At 36.0% G+C, this 22,667-nt stretch overlaps 1 long non-coding RNA gene across 4 annotated transcripts in view; it reads right to left on the bottom strand.

Moving 5' to 3' along the window:
- The window catches only part of LOC132653124 (uncharacterized), a 223,589-nt gene that overhangs the window by 176,704 nt on the left and 24,218 nt on the right, over window positions 1-22,667 (bottom strand). For all 4 annotated transcript variants that reach the window (XR_009590837.1, XR_009590838.1, XR_009590835.1 and 1 more), the window contains exon 5: window positions 5,461-5,591. This is a non-coding gene — a long non-coding RNA (uncharacterized LOC132653124). The remainder of the gene's footprint in view (window positions 1-5,460; window positions 5,592-22,667) is intronic.

The raw sequence follows: 22,667 nt of genomic DNA, 5'->3' as shown, positions 1-22,667 counted from the left end.
TATCCAGATCATCAAAATCAGAAATGAAAATGGGGACATAACCACCGACACTGAGGAAATCCAAACAATTATTAGGTCATACTACAAAAGCCTATATGCCACAAAATTTGAGAATCTAAATGAAAAGGATAATTTTCTTGAAAGATTCCATCTACCAAAACTAAGTCAAGATCAGGTAGAAAGACTGAATAGCCCTATATCTCCCAAGGAAATCGAAGCAGTCATTAACGGTCTGCCCTCAAAAAAAAGCCCTGAACCAGATGGCTTCAGCGCAGAATTCTACAAGACTTTCAAAGAAGTGCTAACTCCAATTCTCCCCAAGCTATTCCACAAAATAGAAACAGAAGGAACACTACCAAACTCATTCTATGAAGCCACAGTCACCTTAATACCTAAACCACACAAAGACCCAACAAAAAAAGAGAACTTCAGGCCTATCTCTCTTATGAACATTGACACAAAAATACTCAATAAAATACTTGCAAACCAAATCCAAGAACATATCAAAGATATCATCCACCATGACCAAGTAGGCTTCATCCCAGGCATGCAAGGGTGGTTCAACATACAGAAATCCATCAATGTAATCCACTACATAAACAAACTGAAGGAGAAAAACCACATGATCATCTCCTTAGATGCAGAAAAAGCATTTGACAAAGTCCAACACCCATGCATGTTTAAAGTCTTGGAGAGATCAGGGATACAAGGCACATACCTAAAGACAGTAAAGGCAATATACAGCAAGCCTATGGCTAACATCAAACTCAATGGAGAGAAACTTAAATCAATCAGACTGAAATCAGGGACAAGACAAGGCTGTACATTGTCCCCATATCTCTTCAACTTAGTACTTGAAGTCCTAGCCAGAGCAATAAGACAACTAAAGGAGATCAAGGGGATACAAATCGGAAAGGAAGAGGTCAAAGTGTCACTATTTGCAGATGATATGATAGTATACATGAGCGACCCCAAAAATTCAACCAGAGAACTCCTTCAGCTGATGAACACCTTCAGCAAAGTTGCAAGATACAAAATTAACTCAAAAAAATCAGAAGCCCTCCTGTATACCAAAGAAAAAAAGGCTGAGAAAGAAATTAGGGAAACAACACCCTTCACAATAGCCACTAATAACATAAAGTACCTTGGTGTGACTCTAACCAAGCAAGTGAAAGACCTGTTTGAGAAAAACTTCAAGTCTCTGAAGAAAGAAATCAAAGAAGATCTCAGAAGATGGAAAGATCTCCCGTGCTCATGGATTGGTAGGATTAACATTGTGAAAATGGCCATACTGCCAAAAGCAATCTACAGATTCAATGCAATTCCCATCAAAATACCAACTCAGTTCTTCACAGACCTTGAAAAAAAGATTCTCAGCTTCATATGGAGAAACAAAAAACCCAGAATCTCCAAAATGGTCCTGTACAACAACAGATTATGTGGAGGTATCTCCATCCCAGATCTCAAGCTGTACTACAGGGCAACAGTAATAAAAACTGCATGGTATTGGCATAGAAACAGGAAGGAGGATCAATGGAACCGCATTGAAGACCCAGAAATAAATCCACACACCTATGAATACTCGATATTTGACAAAGAAGCCAAATCCATTCAATGGAAAAAAGACAGCATCTTCAACAAATGGTGCTGGACCAACTGAATGTCTACATGCAGAAAAATGAAAATAGATCCATATTTATCACCCTGCACAAAACTAAAGTCCAAGTGGATCAAGGACCTCAACATAAAACCAGATACCCTAAATCAATTGGAAAAAAAAGTGGGGAACAGCCTAGAACTCATTGGCACAGGAGACAACTTCCTGAACAGAACACCAACAGCACAGGCTCTAAGAGCAACAATCAATAAATGGGACCTCATGAAACTGAAAAGTTTCTGTAAAGCAAAGGATACTGTCATCAAAACAAAACGACTGCCTACAGATTGGGAAAGAATCTTCACTAACCCTTTATCTGACAGAGGACTAATATCCAGTATATACAAAGAACTAAAGAAGCTGAAAAGCAGCAATCCAAGTAATCCAATTAAAAAATGGGGAACAGAGCTAAACAGAGATTTCTCGACAGAGGAATATCGAATGGCAGAAAAACACTTAAAGAAATGCTCATCCTCATTAGCCATCAGGGAAATGCAAATCAAAACGACCCTGAGATATCACCTTACACCCATCAGAATGGCCAAGATGAAAAACTCAAGTGATAACACATGCTGGAGAGGTTGTGGAGAAAGGGGAACCCTCCTCCACTGCTGGTGGGAATGTAAACTGGTACAAACACTCTGGAAAGCTATCTGGCGCTTTCTAAGACAATTAGGAACAGTACTTCCTCAAGACACAGCTATACCACTGCTAGGTATATACCCAAAGTTCGTTCAAGTACACAAAAGGGATACTTGCTCAACCATGTTTATAGCAGCTTTATTTGTAATAGCCAGAACCTGGAAACAACCCAGATGTCCATCAACAGAGGAATGGGTACAGAAATTGTGGTATTTTTTACACAATGGAATACTACTCAGCAATCAAAAAGGAGGAAATCATGAAATTTGCAGGCAAATGGTGGGACCTAGAAAAGATCATTCTGAGTGAAATATCCCAGAAGGAGAAAGACAAACATGGGATATACTCACTTATATAGACCTATAAGATATGATAAACATAATGAAATCTATACACCTAAAAAAGATAATCAATTGAGTGGACATGGGGTAAGATGATCAATCCTCGTTTAGAAAGACAGATGGGATGTGCATTGAATGTATGACAGGAGTCTACTGAGCACATCTGAAAGACTCTAACTAGCAGTGTTTTCAAAGCAAAGACTCATGACCAAACCTTTGGCAGAGTACAGGGAATCATAAGAAAGAAGGGGAGTTAGTCTGTTGGGGAAAGGATAGGAGCTCCACAAGGACCAAATATATCTGGGCACAGGGTCTTTTCTGAGACTGATATTCAACCAAGGACCATGTATGGTTATAACCTAGAACCTCCACTCCGATGTAGCCTGTGGTAGCTCAGTAACCAATTGGTTTCCCAAAGTGAGGGGAACAAGGACTATTTCTAACAGGAACTCAATGACTGGCTCTTTGGTCTCCCCACCCCCGAAGGGAGGAGCAGTCCTGTTAGGCCACAGAGGAGGGCTTTGCAGCCAGTCCTGAAGATACCTGATAAAACAGGATCAGATGAATGGGGAGGAGGTCCCCCCCATTAGTGGACTTGGAAAGGGGCACGGTGGAGATGAGGGTGGGAGGGAGGGACTGGGAGGGAATGAGGGATCGGGACATGGCTGGGATACAGAGTTAATAAAATGTAACTGATAAAAAAATAATAATAATAAAAAAGAAAAAAAATTAAATACAAAAGAAAAACTCAAATACCATACTTTATCTATACTATTACTATTTAGTTGTAGTATATATGAAGAGTAGTCAAAAACTCAATTTTCCTTCTCTCCATGAAAAGCAACTCTGCATAGAGGCCAGGCCTGCCAGAAAACCAGGTAGGCTTTCTGTTAACATCCTCCTCCTTCTATCTTTTTCTTTGTTCCCCTAAATCCCAATACCCCAATCTTACCACTAGAATTGCAACAGAAGATCAGCTGCAGCCTTCTCTTCACCTCTCTTCATCTCTCCTAGGTATCTCATAAATCATGCCCTTCTAATCTCTCTTCCCCTACTGATTGCTTTGTCCAGGACCCCAACTCCAACAAGTACTCCCTGCTAACTGAGAGGCAGCTCTTCAACGAGCAGTAAGAAGGCTGAAAACAGATCCACACATCTTCTACTACTCTTGATAATTAATCCCCCTAATGTCATGCCCATCTATGTGACTGGATACCTGCTGTATTCTCCTTTTCCTCTCTGACCAGGTCACAAAGACTTTCCCCTCCAAACTTCCATCCCACAGCTCTTCCCTATTAAGAACCTTCAATACCAGCAGCAAATCCCTATAAGCACACAAGCTGAACAAGCCAGGAAAAGAGGCAACACTCAGACATCACATTTTGAAAATCCAAAGAGGAAACAGAAACGAAGGAAATAAAACTTCCACCCAATAAAACAAATCTAGAATCAGCACCTGAAGCTCAAACCCAGGTGTCGAGACACCAGCATCAGCATGAAAACACAGTCAACAGAACAAGGACGTATGTCTCCATTAGAGTAGAGCTATCCTATCATAGTAGGTCCTGAATATTCCAACATTGCTGAAGCACAAGCAAAAGATATTTAAATCAACTATATGAAGATAATAGAGCTCTTTAAAGATAAAATGAATAATTCCCTTAAAAAATCCAGGACAACACAAACAATTGGAAGAAATGACTAAATTCCTTAAACAAAGGAAAACAGAAACAGTTAAAGGAAACAAATGAAAATGTTCAAGATATGAAAAGAGAAATAAAAGCAATAAAGAAAACACAAATTGAATGAATTCATTAAATTTAAAAAATTGAAATTTGAGTAAAAACTACAAAATAGAAGAGATGGATTAGAGAATCTCAGGTACGGAAAATATGAGAGAGGAAATTGATACATTGGTCAAGAAAATTTTAAATCTAAAAAATTTCCAGTGCAAAACATCCAGGAAGGTTGGAAAACAATGAAAAGGCCAAACATAAGAAAAATCAGTATAAAGGAAGGAGAAGAAATCCAGCTCAAAGGCTCATAAAATGTTTTCAATAATGCAATGGAGGTAGCTTTTTCCAACCTAATGAAGGAGAGATGCTTGTAAAGGTAAAAGAAGCATGCAGAACACGAAATAGATTGGACCACAAAAGAAAGTCCTCTGGCCACAAAATAATCAAAACACCAAACAGACAGAATAATGAAAGAATATTAAAAGCTACAAGGGAAAAAGATTAAGTAACATAAAAAGGAAGACCTATTAGAATTATACCTGGCTTCTCTGACTCTAAAAGCCAGATAGACCCAAAAAGATGTACTGAAAACTGGAAGAGTACATTGAGCCATCCCAAACTACTACTCACAGCAATCAATCACCAGAGATAGAGAAAATAAGATATTTCATGACAAAATCAGATTTAACAATATTTATGTACAAATCCAGCCTTATAAAAGGAACTAGAAGAAAAACTCCAACTCAAGGAGATTAAATATACCTATGATGACACAGGAAATAAATAATCTACACCAGCAAAGCAAAAAGGAGGGAAACTTAATCAAACACACACACACACACACACACACACACACACACACTCATCTCTTCCCACACACACACTACTAACAACAATAACCAAATAACAGAAATACTGATATATCTCAATATCAATGTTTTCAATTCCCCCAATAAAAAGACTCATATAACAGAATGGATGCAAAAACAGGTCCATCCTGCTGCATCACAGAAATTTGCCTCACCATTAAGAATATACACATTAACATAGCAAATGATATTCTGATATACTTATAGGCCAATACCTTTTCCAGTCATCATCAGAGAGGCTTCCTCTGGCAGCAGATGAAAACAGATAGAGACCAACATCCAGACATTAAATAGAGTCAAAATTGAAGGTCTTCATCAAATCCCTCTCTTCAGTGCTCAAGAAACCCTGAGAAGGGAAGGTGGAGAGACTGTAAAATCCAGAGAGGGAGGAGGACATCCAGATAACAAGACTAATTAGCTAAGGTTCCTATAAGCTCATATGCACACTTCAAAGAGACTGAAATTGCAAGCACAAGACTTACATAGTTCTGCACCAGGTCTTTTGTGTACATATTATAGCTGTTAGTTTAGTATTTTAATGAGTTCCCTAAGAGTGAGAATGAGTGGTTCTCTTAATCTTCTGCCTGTTCTTGGGACTCTTTACCCCTGTTGGGTTGATGTGTCCAATTGATGTGATAGTTTTTGCTTCATCTTATTATATTTTATCTCGTCATGTTTGGTTGTTATCTCTTAAAAGCTTGATGTATTCTTTTTTTCTTTAATTCCAGTTTATTTACTTTACATCCCAAGGGTGACCCCTCCTTCCTCTCTTTCCAGTTCTGTCCTTCACCCAGGCCCCTTTCCTTCTACATTTTCCCCCAGAAAAGGACATCCCCCTCCCTCTGTATCAACCTTCCCCAGTATATAAAGTCACTTGAGGAATGAGCATATGAGACACAGAATAAGAGCAGATCTGGAAGGGAAGGAAGATGAGAAAGAACAGGAAGAAAGAGAAGGAGGGAAAACTATAACCAGGATAGATTTTATGACAAAAGAAACTATTTTTTTATAAAAATAAAAACAGGAAATCAACTATGTGCATGGTCTTGGTGCTCCTGATGGGGTAACTATGTGCACAAGGAATAAAGATTAAAAATGAGCATCTTAGAGTATGTCTGTACACGACTAATAAGGAACTTCTGATAACTTTTGACATTTTAATATGGAAAGAATTTTACAATAACCCTAAGTGCTACAAGGTATTTAAAATCAATATGAAATTTCCAGTGCAAAACATTACTTTGTTTAACACATTTTTTTCTTTTTTACTTTCATGTAAAGCACTCCACTCCAACCCTTTTTTTTTTTTATAAGATATTTAAGACAGGCTTCATTCATAGTCTAAATCAACCTTTGCCATAGCTGAGTTGACCTCCAAATCAAATATACCTTGGGTCAACATTTCAAAGTGTTACTTAAAACCAAATGTTATTTAAATAAACTTTCATTAATATGAAATATTATATTGGAAATATACATTGACATTTAATTTTGAAAACTGTTATTTTTTCAAGTCAGAGTACATAAAAAGCAGAGTGATCAAAAGTAAGTTACATAATTCATTTGTTGATCATTTTTTTGTTTTAGTAATTTAGCATTCACAATATGGTAATGTATATTTATATTTTTTCACATTTTCAGTTCGTAGGATTATCAACAAATTTATTATTGGTTCTAATCAGCCTAAATTCAAATGTACATATTTTCTATTAAAATTATATTTTGTATAGTTAAATATATAAAATTTGGAACTAATTAGGCTGATTTTTTTAACAGATTTCATTTTTTTTTTCATCATGAAAAGCAGAAATTAAAATATGTATATGTTTAGGGCAATTAAAAACAAATACAAGTAAATACAGTAACCAAACAGAACAGAAGAAGAAGAAGAAGAAGAAGAAGAAGAAGAAGAAGAAGAAGAAGAAGAAGAAGAAGAAGAAGAAGAAGGGAAACTCTGTACACTCAAGTACAAAGCTTATGAAGGGTTACTTTAACTTTAGTGTTACAAACTCATGCCAAATTGACTTTAACCAGTGTTTAACTCTAAATTTATACAAGTGTTTCACGTATCAGTAATGCCATTAAGTTGTTTGGTGATGTTTTCCATTCCATCAGACTTAGAATGTGTTTTGAAGGTTGAGTTCCTAAGTACTCACTGCTAATGTTGGAGCATTGTATGGCTTTAGCAAATGCACAGTGTCACACTAACCTTTACAATTTCACATATGTTCACATACCATCCTGTATGCTTCACTGTCCCTCCCATCTTCCCTCAGAACTACTACGCTCTTAGCAGCAGCTAAGCTTTTCTTCGGGTAGCACAGTGTCATTCAAAGGTAATGTAGGTACTTTATACCAAAGTGTTCCCAAGTTCTTTCCCCTACCCTGCTGTCATGGCTCTCAATAATTTCAGTTACACACATGAAAAGATAACCAATGTTGTTTTAGTGTTTTTAAATATGTATATTGTAGTTTAATTAAGAATCAACAAATATAATAAGAATTTTATTCCTTTTTTTTTTTCGACAGCTGTCTTTACTATATAAAATATGATTTTTAATTTCATTAATTTTTCTCTGGATAACATTTTTAAAACTACCTTGTGCAGTAAGTCAGCTCTTTTTTTTTTTTTTTTTTTCAATGCAGTTTATTCAGGAACCTTGAAGAATCATCTGACCCTGGGGAAAGCCAGCCCACAGCTTAAATAGCCTCTAGGTAGCCAACCCCAGCATGCCACGTGGGCAATGCAGATAGGTCCACATACATGGAAGCAAGCCAGATCCTCAGCCTTAGCCAAATGTGGAGTTGTTTGTGGCAGAGAGCACTCACCATCGGGAAGGTGGAAGGCGGAAACCAGTTTATTTTGAAAAGTTTCTGACCATTGTTGCTTCAAACATTTGAGAAGATTATTTGTCTGTGGAAAATTGGTTGTCTGTAGATAAAAGATTTTCTGGAAGACTTTGTTGTGTTGGCCTGATTTCATGTAAATATAGTGTCATTTAAATTATTACAAGTTTGCAACTATTTTAAAGTCCTATAGTAAAATATATTTTTTAATTTTTTTATTAATTATTTATTACAATTTATTCACTTTGTATCCTGACTTTGGCCCTCTCTCTTGTCTCCTCCCAGTCCATCCTTTCCTTGCTCTTCTCCTCCTATGTTCCTCCCCTAAAATACTTTTTTTTTAATTTTATTTTTTTCTTATCAGTTACATTGTATTAACTCTGTATCCCAGCCGTGCTAAAATATTTTTGATTAGTTTCTCAAGATGGTTTGGTTACTAGGGGTGATTTTTTGGGTACACTAAAATTTTAAAAGTACCATTTTTAATTTTGTGAAGAAAGTGACCAGGTATCCTAAAAGGGATCTAATCGCACTGAAGCATTACTTTTTATAGAAGAATGATAATATTGATATTATATTGATTCTTTCAATCTATAATCACCACATGTTTTTCCATTTTTGAACCTTTTTTAATTCCTTCAACTGTTTTTCTTTAATTTTTGTTTTAGAAATCTGTAACAGCCTCATTGAAATGTATTCCTATGTAATTTGCCTAATTTTCATATCAATTATAAATATGGTTATATTTTTAATCTTTATTTCAGAGAACTGTCAGTGTATTACAAAAAAATTCTGATTCATGTAGTTGATTTTGTGTAATAAAAATATGCTGATAAACATTGTTATTTCTAGTACTTTGGGCTATAGTCTTATTTTGGGATTCTTACGTGTATAACCATATCCTCTTTCCAGGTGCATTGCTATGTAATTTGTGATTTTGCTCAAATATCTTGACTAAAATCCTCTGTATATTGTTGTTTGAAAATGGAGAAAGTGTGTATCCTTATCATGATCAACCCTTTAGAGAAAAAGCTTTCAGTATTTCCTCATCTGATATGTTACCAACCATTGGTTCATTATTTAAGTCCATTATCATGTGGAAGTGTATTCAAATACAAGCAATTGGTTCAGAATACTAGTATTAAATATATTGTTGTTTCTGAAAAGTGTATCTGCAACTACAGGGATGATAACAAGTATTAGTTCATCCAGACACTATTCATCATGTTTATTGATTTCTGTATGAAATTCTTCCATACTTGAAATGAATTGTCTTGATCAAGGTGAAAAATCATTTTAATATAATGTTGGATTTAGTTCCATTATATTGTGTGGTTTTTTTGTTTGTTTGTTTGTTTTGTTTTGTTTAAGTATCAATGGTAGCAGTCTACAATTTCTTTTTTATTTAATTATTTTTATTTTTATTAATTACAGTTTCTTCACTTTGTATCCTCACTCTACCTCCCTTCTTTCTTCCTTCCCAATCCCACCCTCCCTCTTTCCCACACATGTCCCTCTCCCAGTCCACTGATAAGGGAGGACCTCTTCCCATTCCCTCTGATCTTAGTCTATCAGGTGTTATCAGAAGTGGCTGTATTGTCTTATGTGGCCTGGTAAAGCTGCTCCCCCCTCAGGGGGAGGTGATCAAAGAACAGGCCAATCAGTTCCTATCAGATATTACTATGGAGCTCTGGAAGGCTCTACCTTGCAGGGTATTGAGGCAGATGCTGAGACTCATAGCCAAACTTTGGACAGAGTGAAGGGAATCTTATGAAAGAAGTGGGAGATAGTAAGACCTGGAGAGGACAGGAGCTCCACAAGGACAGCAACTGATCAAAAAAGTCTGGGCACAGGGGTCTTTTCTGAAACTGAAACTCCAGCTAAGGACCACAGATGGAGATGGCCTGGAAACCCTGCACAGAGTTAGCCTATGGCAGTTCAATCCAGAATTTCTTACTGTGATTTTTTTTCTTGTTTTGGGTATTAAGGAATGGCTAGACATATATATTTTTCTTATTTATTTATTTATTTGTTTATTTATTAATATATTTTTATTACAAATTATTCATTTTCTATCCCAGCTGTAGCCCCCTCCCTTGTCACCTCCCAAGCCTGCCTTCCCTCCCTCTTCTTTTCCCATGCCCCTCCCTTAGTCCACTGATTGGAGAGGTTCTTCTCTCCTTCCATCTGACCCTAGCCTATCATTTCTCATCAGGACTGGCTGCATGATCTTCCTCTGTGGCCTGGTAAGGCTGCTTACTCTTCAGCAGGAGGTGATCAAAGAGCCAGCCACTAAGTTCATGTCAGAAATAGCCCCTGTTCCCCTTACTAGGTTACCCACTAGGAAACTGAGCAGCAGTTCTAGGTTATCTTCATTCATGGTCCTTGGTTAGAGTATCAGTCTCAGAAAACGCTCCTATGCCAAGTTTTTTGTTTGTTTGTTTCTGCTGCTCTACTTGAGATGCTCCTGTCCCCTCCAGGTCTTTCATCTCCTTCTTTCATAAGATTTCCTACATTCTGCTCAAAGTTTGGCTATGAGTCTCATCATCTGCTTTGATACCCTGCTGGGTAGAGTCTTTCCGAGGCCCTCTATGGTAGGCTCCTCTCTTGTTCTCTGTGTTCTCCCTCTTCTGATGTCCATCCAATTTGCCTTTCTGAATGAGGATTGATCATCTTACCCAGGATCGTCTTTCTTGCTTATCTTCTTTAAGTGTAGAGATTTTAGTATGTTTATCCTATATTTTATTTCTAATATCCACTTATAAGTGAGTATATACCATGTGTATCTTTCTGTTTTGGGAAACCTCACTTAGTATGATCTTTTTTTTTAATTTTTATTTTTTTCTTATTAGTTACATTTTGTTAACTCTGTATCCCAGCTGTATCCTGCTCCCTTATGCCCTCCCAATCCCACCCTCCCTCCCTCATCTCCTCCCTGCCCCTTTCCAAGTCCACTGATAGGGGAGGACCTCCTCCCCTTTCATCTGACCCTGTTTTATCAGGTATTCAGGATTGGCTGCAAAGTCCTCCTCTGTGGCCTAACAGGACTGTTCATCCCTTGGGAGGTGGGGAGACCAAAGAGCCAGCCATTGAGTTCCTGTTAGAAACAGTCCTTGTCCCCCTTACTATGGGAAACCAATTGGTTACTGAGCTACCACGGGCTACATCCGAGCAGAGGTTCTAGATTATAACCATACATGGTCCTTGGTTGAATGTCAGTCTCAGAAAAGACCCTATGCCCAGATATATTTGGTCCTTGTGGTGCTCCTATCCTTTCCCCATCATACTAACTCCCTTTCTTTCATATGATTCCCTGTACTCTGCCGAAGGTTTGGTTATGAGTCTCAGTGTCTGCTTTGAAACACTGCTAGGTAGAGTCTTTCAGATGCCTTCTGCAGTAGACTCCTGTCATACATTCAATGCACATCCCATCTGTTTTTCTAAATGAGGATTGATCATCTTACCCCACGTCCACTCTCTTGTTCTTTTGTAGTTCCTACCATTTGCCTACAAATTTCATATATATTTTTTTTCAAAGAATTTTTTTCAATTAGATGGAATAATATAAAAATTTGCATTAGTTCTTCTGTCAAGTACTCAATGAAGCCATCTTTGAAGGTAACAAGAGCTTTTAATTAGATTCAGTCTTTTTTAACTTTAATTACTTAATTAAATAAATCAATTTACAGCCTGTCCACAGTCCTGCCTTTTCTCCTCCCATTCTCCCATTCTCCTTCTCAGAGCAGGGGAGGTCCCTAAGGGTTACCAACCCACCCTTCCATCTCAAGTTGCAGCAGGACCAAGTGCATATCCTCTCATTGAGGCCAGACAAGGCAGCTCAGCTAGAAAAAAGAGATCCAATAGCAGGCAAAAGTCATCTATTCTCCCATTGTTAGAGCATACACACGATGACCAGGTGGTCTTTCTGCTACATATGTATAGGAGTCTAGGTCTTGTCTGTGTGTGCTCTTGGTGTTTCAGTCTCTGTGAACCCCCATGGGCCCAGGCTAGTTGATTCTGTAGGTCTTCTGGTGTCCTTGAACCTATAAGCGTCCTCAATTCTTCCTCCAGTTCTTCCACAAAACTCCCCAAGCTCAGCCTATTGCTGGGCTGAGGGTCCCTACATTTTTTATTAATGTTACTCTGCTATGCTTACAGACAGGAGTCTAATGTAACTGTCTTCTGAGAAGCTTCATCCAGCAGCTGATTGAAACAGATAATTCAGTTTTATTGATGGTTAAGTCCATTCATATTTGCTAATTTTTTAATGCTTAAACTGAGCTAGATGTATGTGGCCATTTTTGTCTTAATTTTCTATGTTATTAAGTTTATACTTGTTGATAATCTCAAATGATCTTTTTGTATTACTCAGTTGTCAGATGCAATTTTTTCCTTATCAGCTTTGATTTGATTTGAATCATTCTGGTTTTTTTAGTCTGAGAATTGCTAGTTTCTTTGTTAAAGAACTAACCCTTCCTCTTTTATTTTTTAAATTATTTTTAGCATTTCCTTCATTAATTAACACTATGATGTTTAATATTTCTTTTTATTTTTTCGTTATAATAATTATTATTAAATTTATTACAATTTATTCACTTTGTATCCTGGCTGTAGCCCCTTCTTCATTTCCTCCCAGTCCAACTATTCCTCCCTCTTCCCCTCTATGTCTCTTCCCTACTCCACCGTGAGGGGAGGTCTTCCTATCAGGTCTCATCACCACTGTTTGTATCCTATTTCTCTGTGGTCTAAAAAGGCCTCCCTTGCTAGAAGGAGGTGATCAAAGAGCAGGCAACCAGGTCATGTGACTGACTGCCCCTACTTCCCTCACTAGGGAACCCACATAGAGACTGAGCTGCCCATGAGCTACATCTGGACAGGTCTAGGTCCTCTCCATTCATGGCTCTTGGTTCATTCATCAGTCTCTGCAGGCCCAGATTTTTTGGATCTGTTGGTCTCCTTGTGGAGCTTCTTTCGCCTTCAAGTCTATCTTCCTCTTCTTCCACAAGATTCTTTGTGCTCTGCCAAGGTTTGACTGTGCATCTCTGCATTTGCTAGTATCTCCTGCTGCATGGAGCCTTCTAGAGGAAAGACGCTCCCGTACTCTTCCTTGTCTTCTCCCACTTCCGGAATCTATTCTGTTTGCCAGTCTGAATGAAGATTAAGCCTCTTCCCTAGGGTCCTCCTTGTTCTTTAGATTCTATAGGACTATAGATTTTAGTATGTTTATCCTACATTATATATCTAGTATCCACTTATAAGTGAGTATATACCATATGTGTATTTCTGCTTCTGGATTACCTTACTCAGGATTATCTTTTCTAGTTCCATCCAGTTGCCTGAAAATTTCATGATTTCCTTGTTCTTAATTGCTGAGTAATAATCCACTGTGTAAATGTAGCACAATTTCTTTATCCACTCCTTGGTTGAGGGACATCTAGGTTATTTCCAGATTCTGGTTATTATGAACAAAGTTGAGCAAATGTCCTTGTATGGTTGAGCATCTTTCAGATACATGACCAGGAGTGGTATAGCTAGATCTTCTGAGTTTGCTGCATAATCAACAGCTTTCAAGAACAACATCTTTCACTTGAATAATTTCTGGTCAATGCTTTTTAAAATGTAATTTAAAAATCTAAATAAAAATGACATTTGAAAGCCTATACAAATTCACATGGAAGAGAAATTTCAGGTCGTTGAGTTACTCAGAGACATCAGTTGTTTCTTGGGTTACATCATATGGGACTGAGTAATTCTGTCCTGATAGCTAATAGATATCAAACTTTGAATATAATTAATGTTGTTTTAACTAACTCAGAATGTCAGCATTGTGTCTTATGCAAACACTTCACTAATATTGTAGCCTAAATTTGCATGCTTAATATTAAATAAAAAGTTAATTAGAAAAAAAGCAAAGGTAGTCTAAATTTAATTAAAATAGTTAAAGGAATTAAAATCTTCTTAAATGTAAATCTGAATAATAACTACATCTAGAAACACAAATGAGCATATATATAAAATTTTAAATTATATATGAAGTAAATGCTTCTATTTAAGATAAATGTGCACATCTCATTGCTTTTATAGCATATTAATATTTTAATAGTGATATAAATATCAAATAATCTGACAGCACAATTTTGATGTCAAGTAATAAGAAATATATATTCTAAAGTATTTGTTGCCAGATATTTAAAGTATGTCCAAGAAATGAATGATTCCTTGAGGATATATGAGATTTCTACCAACTATCTAGTGTTTTGCATGACTCGTTGTTGTACTACTGGTGTTTGCTTCTCTCAAGTACATTCTCCTAAGACATGTTTGAAGACCAACACAAATAATGAAAATATATTCTTCTGAGTAACAAACAATTAGTAGTAAGTACTACTGCCAGTTTAGCCAACATGATATGTTTATGAATTTTCTAAGAGTCATGTATACCCAAAATAATATGTCACTCTGCTTCCTAATAAAAAGAATATTATTTCACAAACTTAGAATTACAGTTAAGAATTAAATTTCTATTCTGTTAATTAATAGAAATAATCTGAAATTTACTGGTACAGAGAGAATTTATTTACTCTGATTTTTAGAGAAAGCACTGTATTATAGTCATACATTATAGTCATATATTAAAGTCATGTATTGGAGATCTGTCTGTAATTATATCAGGGATTTCTCTTAGTAGCATGTGACAGTTTAAAATGTAAATATGTTCAGTTTTGTTTCCCAAATATTCAGTTAACATTATAATTTAATTTGAAAAAGTATGTCTTATTTTTTCTCAGATCGCTAATCTTAATTCATTCCTTATATTTTGATACAATTGTTTTAGTTAAATATATTGTCCAAATATATTTTGTTACAATTGTTTTAGTTAAAGGTTAAATATTAGGGTTTTGTGTCTGAATATTTGTTTGTCGTAACTCAGCAAATTCCTTGTGAAGTTGAATGGCAAGTATTTGAGAAGAAGCTATATGTGTGATTCAACATTGTTCTTGGAGTACTGTGTTTTTTCTTTTTTCTTTTTTTCTCTAACTCTATTTTGTGACTACATAATCAGAGCTTTAGTACACATTGATTGTTAGTTAAATTATTATTCAACTCTGTTTGGAAACTTGTAAGTCAGGGTCTCAAAAATCATTGTCTGTGTGTTCTTTCCTGAGACTGAAAAAAAAATTAATCCTATTCCACATAAAAATGCTTCTGCCAACTTTCTAGCTTTATACAGGTTGACTATCACATCTCTCAAGCTAACCAGGGAAGTTTGTTTTTGCTGTTATGGTCAAGTAATAGAGAGATCAACAACTACTCAATATACAGAAAAGGAAGAACTATGGAGTGTTCAACTCTAAGTGAGACATTTTATCACAAGCCATCCTCTGAAGGCACAGACAGATTGAGGAAGAAGGGACAGAAGTATGAAAAAAGCAAGCTTTACAGGAGGAATGCAGCAAAACAGTGCTTGCCAGGAAGGGTGCACACATGAATGTACAGCTAGCTGCTTGGTCTATATGCAGAAGAGCAAGCCAGCTGACATACCAACATGGAAGGAGGAAATGTTCATGAAGCTTAGCTGAGAAGTTATAGGCAACTGATTGCTGCAGAGGGAGAAGGAGACAATTCTCTATAGGTAACCTTAACATAAGAGGTAGATACTATTACAGTCATATAAATAAGGGCAACAATAAGTGGGTTCTATGGGTCTAAAAACAGAGCACATAAATTTAGGTCACAGAACAGCTATGGCAAAGAAAAAGGAAAATTTAGGAGGACTAGATATGATTAAAATGCATTATATGCATGTATTAAATTCTCAGACAAATTTCATAATTTCCTTGTTTTTTCATTGCTGAGTAATATTCTATTGTGTAGATGTACCACAATTTCTGTATCCATTCTTCAGTTGAAGGGCATCTGGGTTGTTTCCAGCTTCTGGTTATTACAAATAAAGCTGCTACAAACATGGTTCAGCAAAGGTCCTCTTTGTGTACTTGAGCTTCTTTTGGATATATGCCTAGGAGTGGTATGGCTGGATCTTGAGGAAGCACTATTGCTAGTTGTCTGAGAAAGGGCCAGATTGATTTCCAGAGTGGTTGTACAAGTTTACTTTCCCACCAGCAGTGCAGAAGGGTTCCCCTTTCTCCACAACCTCTTCAGCATGTGCTGTCACTTGAGTTTTTGATTTTGGCCATTCTGGTGAGTGTAAGGTGAAATCTGAAGGTCGTTTTGATTTGCATTTCTCTGATGGCTAATGAGGTTGAGCATTTCTTTAAGTGTTTCTCTGCCATTCGATATTCCTCTGTCGAGAATTCTCTGTTTAGCTCTATTCCCACTTTTTTAATTGGATTACTTGGTTTGTTGCTTTTCTGCTTCTTTAGTTCTTTACATATACTGGATATTAGCCCTCTGACAGATAAAGGGTTGGTGAAGATTCTTTCCCAATCTGTAGGCATTTGTTTTGTTTTGATGACGGTGTCCTTTGCTTTACAGAAGCTTTTCAGTTCCATGAGGTCCTATTCACTGACTGGTGCTCTTAGAGCCTGTGCTGTTGGTGTTCTATTCAGGAAGTTTTCTCCTGTACCAATGAGTTCCAATGTGTCCCCCACTTTTTCTTCTAACAGATTTCGAGTATCTGGTTTTATGTTGAGGTCTTTGATCCACTTGGACTTTAGTTTTGTGCAGGGTGATAAGTATGGATCTATTTGCATTTTTCTACATGTAGGCCTGAAATTTGCAGGTAAATGGTGGGAACTGGAAAGGATCATCCTGAGTGAGCCCTTGCAGAAACAGAAAGACACACATGGTATATACTCACTCATATAGACATATAATATAGGATAAACCTACTAAAATCTGTACATCTAAAGAAACTAATCAAGAGGGAGGACTCTGGCTAAAATGCTCAATCCTCATCCTGAAAGGCAAAGCGGATGGACATCAGAAGAAGAAAACAGGAAACAAGTTAGGAACCTGCCACAGAGAGCCTCTGAAAGGCTTTGCCCTGCACACTATCAAATCAGATGCTTAGACTTATGGCCAACTCTTGGGCAGAAAGCATGGAATCTTATGTAAGAAGTGGGAAATAATAAGATCTGGAGAGGACAGGAACGCCACAAGGAGAGCAACAGAACCAGAAAATTTGATCACAGGGGTCTTTTCAGAGACTCATACTCCAAACAAGGACTATTCATGGAGATAACCTAGAACACCTGCACAGATGTAGCTCATGGCAGTTCAGTGTCCAAGTTTTATGTCCAATCTGACATAAAACTGATTGGCCTGCTCTTTGATCTCCTCCCCCTGATGGGGGAGCAACCTTACTAGGCCACAGAAGGTGACAATGTAGCCATTACTGATGAGATTTGATAGACTAAGATCAGAAGGAAGGAGAGGAGGACCTCCTCTATCAGTGGACCTGGAGAGGGGCATTCGTGAAGAAGGGAGAGGGAAGGTGGGGTTAGGAGGGGAGGAAGGAGGGGTTTATGGTGTGATACAAAGTGAATAAAGTGTAACTAATAAAAGTTAAAAAAAGATATTTAAAAAGAAAAATTCTCAGGCAATTAAAAATTCTAATCTTCAGCAGTTAAGACTTAATTTACAAATAACTGAATTGTTAGATATCCATTTACTGATGTGCATGCTGTCAAAATGTCAGTAGTGTACTCAATCCTATTTTTATAGTACCTAAGGTATTTCCAATATAGGAGTATATACTGTAAGTAAAATATTAAAGCATTGAGAAATCTCTGTTCATATAATTTCATTTGAAGGAAATCCTTGAGATAATACGCATCAGTATTATAGAATAGGTGGCTTGATTATTTTTATTAATAAACTTTTTTCATATTTGTCCCCAAATATGTGGAAACAAAAGCTTACATGTTCAAGATCAGGTTTCGAAATTAAAGATTAATCCATGTCTGATGGATGAAATATTGGGTTCAGGGGAAAATGAACCACTGACCCCAGCTAGTTTGTTTTGATTTACTGTGACCTTGATAACTAGAAATAAGTTCCTACACATAATACAGAATTACTGTGACTTTCTGGGCTCTTATTTACTGAACAAAGGTTAATGTACATAGGTCAATGTATTATAGAAAGATGCTTTTATCATGATAATTTTTCTTTAAATACAATACTAAAACATTCCTGATTTATTTCAAGTATATGTTTCAATTCCCCAAAGAATATTTTATCCCCTTATCTATCAGAAGAAAAATAGAGTACAGAATAATGAGACTATAAAGAAGACAAAACAGAATGGAGTTTTTAGTTTGATCTTTATAGTTTTACAAAACTAGTATACATACAAAACAGCCAAAGTGAATAAAGACTTTAAGAGGCCAGCAGCATTTATTTTTCTTCTACAAACTGGAAAGCTAGCTACAGAGTGTTTTTTTTTTTATTATTATTTTCATTCCTTTTGTTCCTTTCCACGAAACCATGCACAAGCGGTCTCTCTCTCTCTCTCTCTCTCTCTCTCTCTCTCTCTGTCTGTCTCTGTCTCTCTACTTCAAAGATCAGCATTGAAAATGTCTAAAGTGTGATACTCAATGACAGTAACACTGATAATAATGGCCTATTGGAGATTATTAGCTCAAACTTAAAGGCCAGGGGAACTTTGTTTTTATTTGCTTATCTGTCTCTTGTTTGTTTGTTTGTTTGTTTCAAAAAATCTATCCAGAGTTAGGAATAAAAGACAATTACATGAAAATCTTATTTGGTACTAGGTTCTTTTAACAAAACCTTATCTATGCCTACTTAATATAAGTATTACAATAAAAGTTTCATTATTTTGAGGAGCTAATGTTAATAACTATTTTAAAATAATTTATTTCCAATAAAATTTTAACACAATTTGAATAAGGCTCCATATGCATGCTTTGAAGAAGAATAAAATATTCTTTTTTTTTTCAAAATACTTTTTCAATTTAACCACATTACATGGCAATATTCTCCTATATATGGATAACAATTTACAAATATTTTTCTCATTTAAATTTTCATTACTTTTCAAATTATAAATATGAACCTGAGGAAAATAAAAACATTCGAATCGACAATGACAGTTGAGAACTGAAATAGAATATATCAAATGACATAGTAACATAAAGGTAGTTTTTCTACCTTAAACTATGTACGCTTTGTTATTTGTGACTGAATCAAGGAAATAGCTACTTTAAAATCTAAATCTAAAAAGCAAAAAATCCTATAGTCAAAGCGCTTTCAATATGTTTTTGGTTTTTTTGTTTGTTTGTTTGTTTTTTGTTTGGTTTTTTTTTTTTTTTCACGCTCTCGGCTTTCTCTTCCTCAATGTTCAACAATGAGTTGTATGTCCCTGTGAAGTGGCAACCATCTATCTGAAACAAAATGTTGAGGGTCTGAGGGAACAGATTTGGCCATGCTGTGCACACATTCTCTGCACATGCCCACTAAGGCCTTTTCACCCCTCAAAAATCAGACTTGTAGCCACAAGTGACCCCTAAGTTGCTTAACCTACATGGCTCCGTCATTCCCAGGATGTCATCTGCATGCCAATTGCCACTGCCACACCTGAGAAAATTTGACCACAGAACTGAAGCTATGTTCACAGGTGTAAATCTACATGTTTTTAACAAATATTTCACTAAAATACATAAACTGGAGTAAAATATCTCACCTGGAATAAGCTAACAAATGCAATGATGTCAAAGGGTTGAAGGAAGAATAAAAGAGTCCTCCCCATTGAAAGGTATCCTGGTCCACAACTTAGTACCAATTTGTCTTTTTCAGTGACATCATTCTTCCACCCTTAATGCTGAAACTGGCATTATTTTAAATGGCCATATTATCAAACTTGTTTCTGAAAATGACAATGACATTATCAGCATCTATAGAAAAGTAGATCCCATGATGATCCTTCTGAGTTCAAGAAGACAGCTTTTCTTGGGCCACTCACCCCAGAAGTAACATAAGAAGAGAGCACTATGACTTTTGGGAAATCAGTTCCTAGGGACATCAACCCAAAACATTAAGGATCTTTTTGCAGCTTTTATTCCAAATACTCCAAAAGGAAAATTTAGGGATATAGTCTTTATCTATTAGTTAGTGTTTTCTAGAGGAACTGTTTCAGTAAAGTAATTATTTATTGTATGAAGTTTATTAGATTGGCTTGCAGGACACTTAATGAATAGTCCAGCAATGGCTTTCTTCTCATTGAAGAGCCTGAGAACTGGCTAATTGCTTTGTCTATGGAGAGAGATACCTCAGAAATCTCAGGCTTATGCAGAAGGCCTGGAGGATTCTTATAGAGACCCCTACTTCAGTCCCATTGTAAACATCAAGAACCTAGGGTATGGTAGAGATCTAGCAACAGAGGTAAAACATTAGTGTAGCAGAAACAGAAAAGGCAAACTGGACAGCAAGATGTCAAGAGAATAACGTTAAGAAATAAAAAAGGAAAGAGAGAAACAGAGAAAGAGAAGGTAATACAACTATTCCTTAGAGATTCAATTTATCTGGGTGACACCTGAAGTTACCAACCGTATTTAGAATGTCCTACTTCAAATACCTGACCTAAAAAAAATCCCACAGATGTTTCCAGTGACTAATCTCTTAGCTGATTACAGATCTAGTCAACTTGCCAACAGAGATCACCCCCTTCAGGCATCCACCGCCATGTCCCCTTTTCCATCATCACCCACAGCACAACACTAGGATGTGAGAGTAGAAGACAGAAAAATAATAATTAACTATAAATAAATATGAAAAATAACTCTTCATAATCATTAACAAAGTGTGCTTTGTCCAGGCTCTGGTGATACACTCCTTTGATCTAAGCACTAGGGAGGCAGAGGCAGATGGATCTCCGAGTTCAAGGCCAGCCTGGTCTACAGAGTGAGTTCCAGGACAGCCACAGATACACACAGAGAAACCCTGTTTCAGTTGAATGAACACAAAGAAAAACAAAAAAGAACAAAAAAGAAAAACAAAGCAAATAAATAAAAATAACAAAAACAAACAAACAAAACCCCAAATGTACTTTCTAGTCCTTATAACTAAAACATAATATTTCTATATTTAACATGTTTAAAATAAAATTTGCCCTAATTCTATCAACTCTCATAGTTTTTTTTTTCAGCAATTAAAAAGACATTGATCAAAACCTGATGTATCTCTCTGAAGTATATTCTGAACCCTTGAAAATCTCCATGTGATTAAAATTTCTTAGAGTTAAGGATACACAAGTATAAAAAATGCAATTTCATTATTCCATCATGATGTTACAAACATGCCATGAAAAGCATTTTATGTTCTTTTCATCATCATCAAGGTAAGACCTAACCATTTTACTAAATTTGTGTTTGGCTAATAAAGACAGCACCTACATTAAAATACAGGTAGATATTTATCTAGATATAGATAGATATTAGAACGTTGAAGTGAATTTTTAACTCATGTATATCACAGACTGAGTTTCTAAAAGTATATCACACATTTACAGATGATCAAAAACCAGTATCTATGGATAATCTTTATGGTATATTGGCTTACTTAAGTATGCAAGACTAAATAAAATACAATCTTTATTCTCTACAATAAAAATATAATTAATACAGCACAAAATCTCACAGTTGGAAAAGTTGTATAATAAATTGGGGGAGAATAGAAAATCCTGGGTCCATTTTCATAACAGGAAAAATTTTGGCAAGTTTAACTTAACTTTTCAGATTATTAAGATATACAGATTTTAAATCCAGATTTTTGAGAGAAAGTACAAAATTTATAAAGCCTGACATACTTTCTAATCAAATTGAAACTTTGTAATTTATTTCTCACAGCCTTATTCCTCCCTTCTCCGTTGGATTTTTTTTTTTCAGCAACAGCAGTATATGCAATCAGAGATCGTAACTTCTACTAAAATAATTCAATGCAGCCATCATTATCAATATCAAACTGTATGAGTCAGAATTAATATTCAAAAGTATTAACATTTGGTTGTTGAAAATATTGCAAGATACAGAAGCACTCAGACTAAAATTAATTACTCATATCCTTAACACATGGGGAAAAGCAAGAGAGCAAATTTCCCTTTCAATTACTAATGACTATTGACATTATAGTTCATTTCCAAAGTTATGGTATGATTCTAGACAAAAATACAGCATTAATCGATCAAATTACAATCTACAGATCCTATTCAAGTACGTGCTTTCAAAGGGAAAATTGAAGAGAGAGAATATAGGAAAGTCTCAATGCCAGAGGAACAAACATTAGGCCTGAACTCTGTGAATTTGAGTATACACCTTAAGCTTTTTGAATTCCACTGTGAGCACTGAAAAAATTTTGTAAGACCCTTGAAAAACCGTGTTCCTGATGAGGTGGTATGAGTAATGTACATGACTCAAAAGAGTGAAGAAATATATTCAGTAATAAACCAAGTGTTAAGTCATGTTTTAAATATCAGTGAGTATTAATAGTCATTGAAGAACTTGTTAGTCTGAAGTTGCAAATTAAAATAGATCTTAAAGGGAAAAAATAATTTGGAAAATTTAGGATACATTATTTGATAAAGACCAAATTTCTGTCA

Source organism: Meriones unguiculatus, chromosome 3 (genome assembly GCF_030254825.1).
Source record: "Meriones unguiculatus strain TT.TT164.6M chromosome 3, Bangor_MerUng_6.1, whole genome shotgun sequence".
Lineage (NCBI taxonomy): Eukaryota > Metazoa > Chordata > Mammalia > Rodentia > Muridae > Meriones > Meriones unguiculatus.
This window is presented reverse-complemented; position numbering and strand designations above follow the sequence as displayed.